The sequence below is a fragment of the Astyanax mexicanus genome, chromosome 22, assembly GCF_023375975.1.
Source record: "Astyanax mexicanus isolate ESR-SI-001 chromosome 22, AstMex3_surface, whole genome shotgun sequence".
NCBI lineage: Eukaryota > Metazoa > Chordata > Actinopteri > Characiformes > Acestrorhamphidae > Astyanax > Astyanax mexicanus.
Window position 1 is genome coordinate 4,870,882 of NC_064429.1, and position 12,695 is coordinate 4,883,576.

The following is a 12,695-nucleotide window of genomic DNA, read 5'->3' on the forward strand; positions in this document are numbered from 1 at the left end:
CTTTACTACATCCTGTCATCATCATCTACATCATCTCCTTGTTCTTTACACTGATTGGTTCGTTAATAGAACGTTATTAGTTCAACATCCTGTAGCAGAATGAGCATAACAGCATTTGGTTTCCTTCTATTTCTGTTTATAAATAAGTGTTAATCTACAGCTACAGTAGATACAGAAATCACCAGTACAATTTCTTGTACCCATACTGCTGGGGTCCAGGTCTGAGTAGAATCTTAAATCTCTGTGGTTCAAGTCCGAGAGGAAAGTCTGAGAGGAATATTGAATCTCTCGCATTCCAGACTGAGATAAATCTTGCATCTCTAGGGTTCAAGTTTAAGATGAATCTTGAGCCTTCTAGGGTTCCATTTTGATAGAAAAGTCTGAGGTGCATCCTGAGTCTCCAGGATTTTAGTCTGAGATGAAAGTCAAAGATGAATCGTTAGTCTCTGGGGTTCCAGTTTAAGATTAAGGTCTAAGATGAATCTTGAGCCTCCTGGGTTCCAGTCTGAGATAAATCATGAATCGTTGGGGTTTAAGTCTGAGACATATCTTAAGCCTTTGGGGTTCCAGTCTGAGAAGAATCATGAATCTTTGGGGTTTAAGTCTAAGATTAATCTTGAGTCTCTGTGATTCCAGTCTGAGATCTGGGTCTGAGTAGAATCTTGACTCTCTGGGGTTCCAGTTTGAGAGGAAAGTCTGAGTAGAATCTTGATATTGAGACTATGTGGTATAAGTCTAGGACAAATCTTGAGTCTATGGGGTTTAGGTCTGAGTAGAATGTTGAGTCTTTGGGGTTTAGGTCTGAGGAGGAAATCTGAGATAAATCTTGAGTCTCTTGGGTTCAGAATTAAATTGGATCTTGAGTCTCTTACAGTCTGATTAGAATCTTGCGTCTCTGGGGTTTAAGCTTAAATTGAATCTTAAGTCCCTATGGTCTAAGTCTGAGATTAATCTAAAATCTCTGGGGTACAAGTTTAAGATGAAAGTTTGAGTTTCTGAGGATCGAGTTTGAGATAAAACATAAATCTCTGGGGTTCAGTTTTAAATTTAATCTTGAGTTTCTGGGGTTCAAGTCTGAGTAGAATCTTGAGCCTCTGAGGTTCCAGTCTGAGTACATTCTTGAGTCTCTGGTGTTCAAATCTGAGATGAATCTTGAGTCTCTGGGGTTTAGGTTTAAGTAGAATCTTTAGTCTCTGGGGTTCGGTTCTGAATAGAATCTTGAGTCTCTGGGGTTCAAGTTTAAATTGAATCTTAAGCCCCTCTGGTCTAAGTCTGAGATGAATCTTGAGTCTCTGAGGATCGAGTCTGCGATGAAACATTAGTTTCTGTGGTTCAGTTTTAAATTTAATATTGGGCCCTGGGGTTCCAGTCTGAGATGAATCTGGAGTCTCTGGGATTTAAGTCTAAGTAGATTCTTGAGTATCTGGGGTTTAAGTCTGAGATGAATTAGAGCCTCTGGGTGTCACGTAGACCCAGGCAGGGAGACGAGGAAAGCGGACACAAGTGCAGGTAAGAACAAAAGGAAATATTTAATAAATAAATAACAAAGATAAACAAAGAAACAAGTAAACACGTAACAAAGATAATAAACCAAAATAAACGAGAGAAACCAGAGAACATCAACTAAACCAACAAGAGATAATAAATAGCAGAAATAAACTGGGAGTAAATAAACAAAGAAACAAACGAGGGACTGAATAAATACAATACTAAACAAGGCAGGGATATATACAAGGAAAAACTAACAAGAGGCTAAACTAGACAGGGAAAAACTAAACTAGACAAGAATAAATAAACTAAGCAGGGAACTAAAGGGAACAAGAAACAAGAAGATGTAAACAAGGAACTATGGCTAGGGCTAAGGCTGAAATCACAAAGAGACACGGAGAGACAAACAACAGGGGTTAGTGCAAAGACCGACGGAGACAAAGTGGCAGAGGAGGGCTATTTAAAGAAACAGGAAACACTATAATTAGAAACACCTGGGGAAGGGGCAGAGCAACAAATGAGAAACAGGTGGAAAAGTACTGAGACGGGAGACACAGGGGAGCACAGGTCACGTGGGGAAGACACACAGACACGAGACGAGACCAGGATGTGACACTGGGGTTCCAGTTTGAGATTAATCTTGAGCCTCTGGGGTTCCAGCTTGAGATGAATCTTGAATCTCTAGTGTTTAGGTTTGAGTATAATCTTTAGTCTCTGGGGTTCAGGTCTAAGTAGATTCTTGAGTCTCTGGGTTCAGGTTTAAATTAAATCTTGAGTCCCGATAGTCCAAGTCTGAGATGAATCTTAAATTTAAATTGAATCTGGAGTCTTTGGAGTTTAACTCTGTTGTTTAAATTGAAATGCATGTTCAGCATTGCTTGGTATATTGAAGTGTTCTTCGATGTCAGCTTCAATACTGGGAAATCCTACAACATAATGGTTTTGTTAAGTCTGTGGAAGAGAAGATCTTGAAGGTTGTTTGGTTCTTTGTTATAGACAGATGTACGCTTACTTGAATGGGAATTGATCTTCTGTTGTTGAAGCCCATTTTCTTCAAGGTTGGACGTATTGTGTATTTTAAAGGCTTGTTTATTCTCAGTATTAAATGCAGATAGAAATACAGACAGAATCATTTGTCCATACTCTACCTACATTCATGCCTTCATCTGTATTTGTGAACAGTCTCTGAAAGCTCATGGTTATGTTTGGAACAGTACCAGCAGTACCACTGGAATATACCAACACTATAGAGAATAAACTCTGGCAGAACTTTTTTTTTTTTTTACCATTTACAGCTGTTTACACCACTGACCTGATCTTTTTTGACCCCTCTCCTTAAAAGTATGAACAGTATTTTCATTATTATACTTCTCTAAATGAACTCTACAGACTGTCATGCTTAAAATTAGGCAGAATTTTATTTTTTATATTATATTCCACCCTAAAAACACCTCAGATACACAGCAGCTGCTTTTTTTGTAGTGGTACATGTCCAATGCCACAGCACTATTTAAGGAGGAATGGTCGTTTTTCTCATTTCTGTTGTTTGAATAAGTTGGGAATATCCAAACAATGTGGTGAAGTGTGAGATACCCAAACTGTTTATATTCTACTAGGTATCACTTCATTAATCTTCACAGATTTCTCTACTGAACTTTTTTGGGTGAGTAATCTGCTTCTGTTTATGTACAGTAAGCTTAGATTTCCAATATTTTGCCTCGGGGTGAGTTTTAGTGAAGTTTCTCCAGAACTAAGGCTGGGTGCAGCAGCATTAGCCGCTAACTGCAGCGCTAGCGGGAAGTAAATGCCGCTTGATCGCTCTAGACAGTATACACAGTAAACATGCAGTCTACAGTCCAATATACTCAACTTTGAACGCCTCTAGTGAAAGGGCTAGCGCTGGGGTTAGCGGCTAATGCTAATGCTGCTGCACCCAGCCTTAGTGCTGGAGAAACTTCACTGAAAACTCCCCCTTATAACTATAATGTACTTCAGTGGAGTTTCTTTACTGCTCCTTAATACCTGACTAGTAGAATTAAGAAAAACAATGAAAAATTACACGCTAACCTGTCCTAAATAATAATTAAATAATAAAAAGTCATATCAATATACTATTCTTCTTCTCATTTATATATTTTTTTACTCTTTTCAGTGTTAGTGTAACAATTTAGGAAGTTAAAGAAATACAAATGTGAGTTAAAAGGTAACTCTGGCAAGGTGTTAAATGTTTAACTATTAACTACTAAGCGTTGATTTAACTCTAAAGAGTTTGGAGCTACAGAATATAAACCCTGAAAAAGAGTTAAACTCAACTCTGTGGGAGTTAATTTAACACTTGCCTTTTTGCTGTGTAATATACTTAATGACAATACACAATAAATATACGTTCTCTGTATTTCTGTAAGATGTATTTTTTCACCATGCTTTAAATTATTTATTGTGTTGATAAAATGGCAATAAAATGTGGCAATAAATACTGTTTGAAGTGCACTTTAGTGTAGTTATTTTTTTTCCAGTAGCATCAGTGCATCAATAGGCAAAGTAGTACATTTATAACTTGATACCTCAAGTGTATTAAAAAGGTATTTAAAAACAAATACTTAAATCTACTAAAGTTCGCAGAAGTTGTACGAAAAAAGCACTTAAAAGCACAATTTAATTATTTTATGTTGTGTTTAAATATAGCTTAATTGTAACTGAAATACACTTAAGTTGCCATAAGCTGTTCCAACATAGTACATTTAGTATGGACTTATATATAAATACTTATTTTTTAAAAAGTATGTACTTTTACATGTTAATTGCATGTTATTTAAAAGGGAAAAGCAGCAGGATTCAGACAGCTGCCTCTCTTTGGAAGTTTTTATTGTTTCTCCATAAAGCGGACCTGAAAGACCTAACGTCCTGCTATTCCCGGCTGTCAGTTCACGTCGGCGTCTGGGTAAGATCCGTAGGTAAAGTAAATCAGAAGAGAATGCGCTCTTCTGCGAGCCGCCGGCTTTAAGTACCATCTCTGTTTGCACTCCTCCGAGCCTCTGCCAGATCCTCCTTTAGCCTATCCCACTTCTCCGGCTGCCGGCTCGCTCACTCCGGCATTCCGAACAGGAGCGTGAGTGGCGGTGTGTCTCTCATGATTGCGCTGTTTGATTACTTTAGTGTTTGAATTACATCGGAGAGGGCAGAGGCGCTAATGAAAGAATTTCTGCCTCAATTAAGTTCAACAGCCTTTCAATTTGAACTCCCCCTGCTCTCCCTCAAAATAATAAAAAGAACACTTCTCCAAGGTACTCGGAGAACAAGCACCAGTACACCACCACTGTACCACTCATACTAATAGATACGCACCTTATCTACATTCTCTGATCACTCTATTACAAACTCGCACTTCGTTCTTCTTCCACACGCCGGCCACTTTATCAGAAACACGCTCAATGACAAGGAAAAAAACACACACCAAGAAAGAGTTGGTATGGGCGATCCACAGGTTCTGTGTGGAATCCTGCAGCACTTTATTAGAAACACAAACATACCTTCGCTGTATTCCCACTTTCTGGCCACTTTATTAGAAACACCTACTTATTACCTTGCGATTACACTCATTTTGCCACTTTATTAGAAACACTCACCTTAAATAACCTTAACATTAGAAACCTTCTATGTACCTCTGGTCACTTTATTAGAAACACCTAGAATACCTGTCTTACTACTCACTGGCCACTTTATTAGAAACACTCACCTCAACATTAAAAACTCCTATGTACACCTGGTCACTTTATTAGAAACACTTAAAAACTCAACCCCACATTGTTAGGAACACTAATCTATTTTGTGCTTCCACTCATTTGGCCAATTTATTAGAAACACCTACCTCTCTACCTTGTGCTTTCACTCACTGGCCACTTTATTAGAAACACCTACTTACAACCTTGTGCTTGCCCTAACTGGCCACTGTATTAGAAACACTTACCTCAGCTAACCTCAACATTAGAAGATTCCTATGTACCTCTGGTCACTTTATTAGAAACACCTAGGGTACCTGTGCTTTTACTCACAAGCCACATTATTATGAACACCAACCTACTTTGTGCTTCCACTCACTGGCCACTTTATAAGAAACACTTACCCTAACTAACCTCAACATTAGAACCTTCCTATATACCCCTGGCCACTTTATAAGAAACACTTACCCTAACTAACCTCAACATTAGAACCTTCCTATATACCCCTGGCCACTTTATAAGAAACACTTACCCTAACTAACCTCAACATGAGAACCTTCCTATATACCCCTGGCCACTTTATTAGAAACACTAACCCTAACTAACCTCAACATTAGAACCTTCCTATATACCCCTGGCCACTTTATTAGAAACACTAACCCTAACTAACCTCAACATTAGAACCTTCCTATATACCCCTGGCCACTTTATTAGAAACACTAACCCTAACTAACCTCACCATAAGAACATTCCTATATACCCCTGGCCACTTTATTAGAAACACTAACCCTAACTAATCTCAACATTAGAACCTTCCTATATACACCTGGCCACTTTATTAGAAACACTAACCCTAACTAACCTCAACATAAGAACCTTCCTTTATACACCTGGCCACTTTATTAGAAACACTAACCCTAACTAACCTCAACATTAGAACATTCCTATACACCCCTGGCCACTTTATTAGAAACACTAACCCTAACTAACCTCAACATTAGAACTTGTGCTTCAACTCGCTGTGGCCACTTTATTGGAAACTCCAACCTACCTTATGATTGCAATTACTGCCCACTTTATTAGAAACACTCACCTCAACATTAGAAACTTTTATGTATACCTGACCACTTTATTAGAAACACCTAGAAACCCTACCTGTGTTTCTAACTTTGTTTCTACTCACTGGCCACTTTATTAGAAACACTTACTTACCACATTGTTTTTTCAATTTCTAGCCACTTCATTAGAAACACTTACCTACTACCTTGTGCTTCCACTGACTGGCCACTTTATTAGAAACTCTGACCTCAACTAACCTCAACATTAGAAACTCGTATGTACATCTGGCCACTTTATTAGAAATACTTAGAAACTCTACCTGTGTTTCTACTCACTGGCCACTTTATTGGAAACACCTACCTTCCATATATGTCCACTATGTAAGTGTACAGTTACATTCTGTAAAGAAAAGGACCATGAATGATTTTGTGGGATTATGATTAAACTAAAAACATATGAATGGTAAATTTACCTCCACAGCTCCCCTCAGGCCCCCCTGTGTTTCATCTTCAGCAACACTTTCTCTTCTTTGTAGGACTTTATGTACTGTAGATATACACCACACATCTCCAGCAGCCTCTCCTCCTCTCCGGCGTGATCTGCAGCCGCATTAATATGAAGCAGCTGCCTTCTCTCCGCCTCCCCAGAGCATGGGGAGCTTGTTCAGATCCAGCGCTGGTGCTGTGTGGAGGAAGTGCAGCAAAGCCCTGCAGGTTATGCATTATGGAAGCAGCAGTGAGATGTAGAAGAAGAAGCAGCCGTTGCTCTCTGACCTGCAGGATGCCCTCTCCTCCACAAGCCCGTGCTGAACCCACAGCAGCGGTGGAAGGAAGTAAAGTGCATCCTGCCATGCTCACCAGCATCCAAGGTCACAATCTGTGCACGTGTATCTGCTGTCTGCTGGATAAAACATCCTTCAAGTGAGCTGAAGAGCTGCAGTCAGGATGTTCTATTGTTTAGATGAGGTTCCAGAGGAGATTCCCAATTGAGTTGAGTATACTCAATTATCCAAAATATATACAGTGCATATAGTGTATAAATGTTTTTCCCTCTTTACAGGTTTCTTTTAGCATTTTTGTCATACTAACATTTTTTAAGATTACCACTTAACCACATAACTTTGATATCAGACTAATATAACCTGAGTACATATAAAAAGCACTTTTTTGAAAGTCCCTCTCATACATTAACTGTGATCAATCAAACGTTTTTGGAAAGCTGAGTTCAATTTGACTCACATGTGACTTGAGGAGCACTACTGAGGTCAAGCTGGAATTATAGTAGCACTCTTGAGGTAAATGTATGATTGAATAGCACTGCTGAGGTCATTTCATGATTAAAATAGCACTGTTGAGGTAAAGGTATGAATAAAATAGTGCTGGGGTAAGTGTATGATTAAAATAGCACTGCTAAGGTAAAGGTATGATTAAACTGACACTGCTGAGGTAAATTCATGATTAGAACAGCAATGCTGAGGTAAATGCATGATTAGAATCTAAGGTAACTGCTGAGGTAAATGCATACTTGGAAGGGCACTGCTTAGATAAATATATGATTGGAATAGCACTGCTGAGGTAAATGCATGCTTGTAATAACACTGCTAAGGTAAATTCATGATTAGAATAGCAATGCTGAGGGGAATTTATGATTAGAATCTAAGGTAACTGCTGAGGTAAATGCATAATTGGAAGGGCACTGCTGAGATAAATGTATAATTAGAATAGCACTGCTGAGGTAAATGTATGATTAGTGTAACACTGCTGAAGTAAATATATGATTAGAATTGCACTGCTGAGGTAAATTTATGATTGGAATAGCACTGCTGAGGTTAATGCATGATTAGTATAGCACTGCTGAGGTGAATATATGATTAGCATAGCACTGCTGAGGTAAATTCATGATTTGAATAGCATTGCTGAGGTAGATGAATGATTACAAAAGCACTCCTGAGGTAAATTTATGATTAGAATAGCACTGCTGAGGTAAATGTATGATTAAAATAGCACTGCTGAGGTAAATGAATGATTGGAATAGCACTCCTAAGGTAAATGTATGATTAGAATAGCACTGCTGAGGTAGATGCATTATTGGAATAGCACTGCTGAGATAAATGTATGATTAAAATAAAACAGCTATGGTAAAGTTATAATTAAAATAGCACTGCTGAGGTAAATGTATGATTAAAATAACACTGCTGGAGTTAATGTATGATTAGAATCGAAGGTAACTGCTGAGGTAAATGCATGATTAAAATAGCACTGCTGGGGTAAATATATGATTAGAATAGCACTAATGCTGTGAATTTATGATTAGAAAAGCACTGCTGAGGTAAATGTATGATAAAAATAGCACCGCTGAGGTACATTTATAAGTATAATGTCCTCTGACTTTATACTAAATCTACTAAGGTAAAGTTAGAATCATAGAAGCACTGCTGAGGTAAATATTTGACAAAAATAGCACAGTTAAGGTAAATTCTTGATTACAATAGCACTGCTGAGGTACAATTATTTGTACAATGGGTTCCGTGGTAAATGCGATTTGCTTTGTTACTAAGTCTGCTGGTATTTTTAACATGTTAAGTGTCCAATAAATATTTTTACGAATAAAATGAATGAATGAAAGTTTTATTTTGTGTGGTTTTGAACAAAAAATTGTTTAATTTCTGTGCACCAGTACTGATCTGCAAAGCTTGCACTGTGAATATTAATACAGCTTGATTTAGAGCGTCAGTGTGTCTTTGCTATCGTAACGATGGGAAAAGTACAAATTGCACTGCTCGAAACACTGCTCAAAAAGCATGTACTAATTCTCTTAAATAATCATATGTGTTTTTTCGTCCAAGAGTCCAAGATTAAATAAACCAATCTTCCTTCCTTTTAAGAGCCAGGTGCACTCTTTGGTGGATAGCTATTTTGACACCTGTGTTGCCAAGATAGCAATAAAAACGTTGACTGTTGACTTGTGTCTAGGTGTTTTTTTTAGTCAGTGGCGCACTTGTATTTTCCATTGCCAAGCCTAGGCCTAATCCCTGTCTGTTAAACTACGCCTAAAGTGTGTAGAACACAATTGGGACGCATCCTCCGTTAGTATAATGCAGATATCTGCTAAACATTTGAGTGATTGCTGGATTTAAAAGCTGGTGTCCTCAGGCATTTGATGGTCTGAATGTCTTCTTTATACATAGAGTAGCTGTAGAGCTCTCCTCAAACTCTCTTATATCTTATTATTATAGCCAATAACGACTTAATGACTTCCACTGAAGCAATGTAACAGGCTGCCTACACGACGTCTTCTGAGGACAATGATACCCATCGGATAGAGATCGTTATCAGGCCAACTGCTCCTCAGCAGCTTTAAATGTGTTATTTACTCGGCCAATTACAGCCCTGCGCTCTAATATGTTTGAGGCCATGTTATTGTTCTCGGTTTGTCTCTCGCTGCTGTTCTGCAGTCCCTTAAAGATGTCAAGCGGGAAAAAAACGTTGGGTATCCATGGAGACGTCTCGCTGGGCCTTGTTTGTGCTGCTGTAATATCCATATGGCTCTTCTACTAACTATTACATATAACAACGTGTACAAATGGGCTCGCTGACAAGTTCCTAAAAAAAATACCGTTTTATTTTTTAAATTCACATGTTAATAGTGGGCTTCAGTATTTGAGCTACTTTATCAAACTGTTTTATAACAAATGCTGTACTGATTTGAACCAACCACACTCATAAAAGTGTTGAGGGTTGGGGGGCCTTAGAACAAACATCATGCTTTCTTTACTTAGTTGAGTAGTTTAATGCCTCTCATAATCTGGATTAGAACATTACTTAAATATTCACTATTCACTGTATACCTGTAACTCTACCTCTTCACTACTTTACTTTAACTGATGCTCTCAAACACATTAAAGTTCTCCTTACGATAAAAAAAAAAACACTTTTTCTTTTTCTGTGTGAAATACAGTATGTCTCTTTGAGTTGTATATTTATGCAGCCCATAAAACTCTTCCTCAAACTCCATTGTCTGCAGTAGTGGTGTGCAGTGAGGCCCTTCTAACCCTTCAGAGAAGGGGTGACAATAAGTGCATGTAAATAATTACATCACTTATTTTATAAATTCATTAAAATAAAAAACAGCAACTAATTCAAAGCATTAGTCTGTGTTTTTCAGTTGCTACAGGACTCTTATCTGACTCACAGCGGTACTGACCAATCAAAGCTTTTTAAAATGGCTTCTGCCCCCTTGTGTCTGCGTGACCCTGCTCCTGATTTTGAGAAGGGTGTAGTAATGAGTCAGTTAGCAAAGTCGTAGGATGATTTTCACTCCGGGGACGGGGCCATGGCTGCCTAACCCCTTCTGAGCGATCTACTGAAGGGGTACACATTGATTAGTCGTAAAACTGTGCTCATGCTGGCTGAGTTCAGTAGTTAGCTAAATATCATGGAATTGCGACTGTAAATAAAACAGATATTGTATCAAATCATATTAAAAAGCCCTTTTAAAGGCTGTCCTTCAGTGTGAAACTAATCCACAGTAATAGGCTGCCTGACTGGTGAGTTTTTGTGTGTATTTAATGTTTTGGCTGCCCTGGTGGACTGTCGTCATACAGTCATATGAAAAAGTTTGTGCACCTCTATTAATCTTAATCATTTTTAGTTCTAAATATTTGGGTGTTTGCAACAGCCATTTCAGTTTGATATATCTAATAACTGATGGACACAGTAATATTTCAGGATTGAAATGAGGTTTATTGTACTAACAGAAAATGTACAATATGCATTAAACCAAAAGTATGGGCACCCTGATCATTTTATTGATTTGAATACTCCTAACTACTTTTTACTGACTTACTGAAGCACAAAATTGGTTTGGTAACCTCATTGAGCTTTGAACTTCATAGCCAGGTGTATCCAATCATGAGAAAAGGTATTTAAGGTGGCCAATTGCAAGTTGTTCTCCTATTTGAATCTCCTCTAAAGAGTGGCATCATGGGCTCATTAAAACAACTCTCAAATGATCTAAAAACAAAGATTGTTCAACATAGTTGTTCAGGGGAAGGATACAAAAAGTTGTCTCAGAGATTTAACCTGTCAGTTTCCACTGTGAGGAACAAAGTAAGGAAATGGAAGAGCACAGGGACAGTTCTTGTTAAGCCCAGAAGTGGCAGGCCAAGAAAAATATCAGAAAGGCAGAGAAGAAGAATGGTGAGAACAGTCAAGGACAATCCACAGACCACCTCCAAAGAGCTGCAGCATCATCTTGCTGCAGATGGAGTCACTGTGCATCGGTCAACAATACAGCGCACTTTACACAAGGAGAAGCTGTATGGGAGAGTGATGCGAAAGAAGCCATTTCTGCAAGCACGCCACAAACAGAGTCGCCTGAGGTGTGCTTTTGCATACTCATATATTTATTTTATATATTTATTAATTTATCATTCGCATCATACAGCTTCTTCTTGTGCAAAGTGTGCTGTAGAACACAGGTCCGCCCGAGCACTAACTCTGAGATAAGAGTTTAGTAGCATTAGTTTTTCTGATAGAAATGGTGTAAATGCCGCGGGTAGAGCAGCGTTGCTCTGCTGGGGGTGGGGTAGGTAGATGGTGGGGTGGGAAATCCAGGCTGCGGGGAGGGAGGGGGTGGGGGATGTCGGAGACGCTGAAAATCTGACGTTAACCAAAAGTTTAAGGGTTAACTTTATCCAGAACTCAGTGCTGTATCTCTGAAAACATTTTGTCCTTTGAGTTTTAAAGCTGTTAAATTGACTGTGTGGGAAGAGAGTTAGGCTTTCTCTGCTGTAGTGCTGTTTACCAATCAGAGACAATATGTTTGCATTCATGAACAAGAGCCGAAGTCCTCTTTTTATTCAGAGACTTTTATCAGTGGTCTAAAGCAGGGCTAAATAGAAACTTTTTTTTTTCACAAAAAACAGCTCACATGCCATTTATTTATACTAGAAACCACAACTACACTTAAAAAATGATGCGTAAAATTTACTTAAAAATGCATTTGCATAATTTCAGATAAATTTAAGTAACTTCAACTCGGTTTCAAGACTTAAATGTTACATAGTGTAAATAAGTGAACTGAACTTCAGTCAATCTGTCACGCTCCTCTCTCTCCTACACTTAGCTCTACCTGCAATCTGCAGTCTCCGGACTCTATTACCCAGGATGCACCTCACACTGAAACTACACTGACTCATGATCACATGACACATCACATGCTTCTACCAGGAAGTCGGTCTCCAGAATACTAGGCCTCTTGGTCTATAAAAGGGACTCATTTTGCACCTGTGCTCTGCCGAGTATTAATGTTTTTTCCTCATAAAACACGTTTCTTTTGTCTATTTTTGTATTTCTCATTTTTGACCTTACTTTGTTCACTGACCCTGTTTTTCACGTGCCCTCTGATATATCCTGCCTGTGTTTGACC